The following is a 593-nucleotide window of genomic DNA, read 5'->3' on the forward strand; positions in this document are numbered from 1 at the left end:
CGGGCAGCCGGGGCGGGTCCGTTCGGCGGGCTCCCGGCACGGTCTGCGTACGATCCCAGGAGGTCCGGGCAATGGGGGCTGCGATCCAGGCCGAGGCGGCGCCTCAACCTCGGCGATCCTCAGCGGGGCGGGAATCTGGACGGACCGGTCCAGGGGGGTCCGCGAAGCCGGGGCGCTGGGAGCCAGAGGACTCGGGGAAGCGAGCCGGGGCGGGAGGGCGCGGGTGGCCGTGGCTCGCGATGCACGGTAATCCGGCAGCTGGCTGACTGCGGGCGCGAGTCCGGTCGGGAGCTCCGGGCGCCGTCCGGGGTCTGAGCCGGGATCTTGCTGCGACGCGCACGTACTTACTTCTGCTGTCGGCGGCGCTGGCGCGGCCGCTCTGGGCGAGAGGGGCGGGACCGTTCACCTGCCCGTCAACTAGAGGTCCCGCCCCCAGCGGCGGGCCGCCCACTCACAGACCGCCACCCCCGCAGGTTCGGCCTGGAGAGCGCCCGGCTGGAGTTCAGTTGGCGAAGCCTCGGTCAGGCCCACCCCGAGGGTCTCCCCCGCCCCGCCCCCAGTTCCGTGGGTGGGCGGGGCCAATGAAAAGATGA

This window comes from Echinops telfairi, unplaced genomic scaffold (genome assembly GCF_000313985.2).
Source record: "Echinops telfairi isolate 266 unplaced genomic scaffold, ASM31398v2 ScPeMD7_7407;HRSCAF=8445, whole genome shotgun sequence".
Lineage (NCBI taxonomy): Eukaryota > Metazoa > Chordata > Mammalia > Afrosoricida > Tenrecidae > Echinops > Echinops telfairi.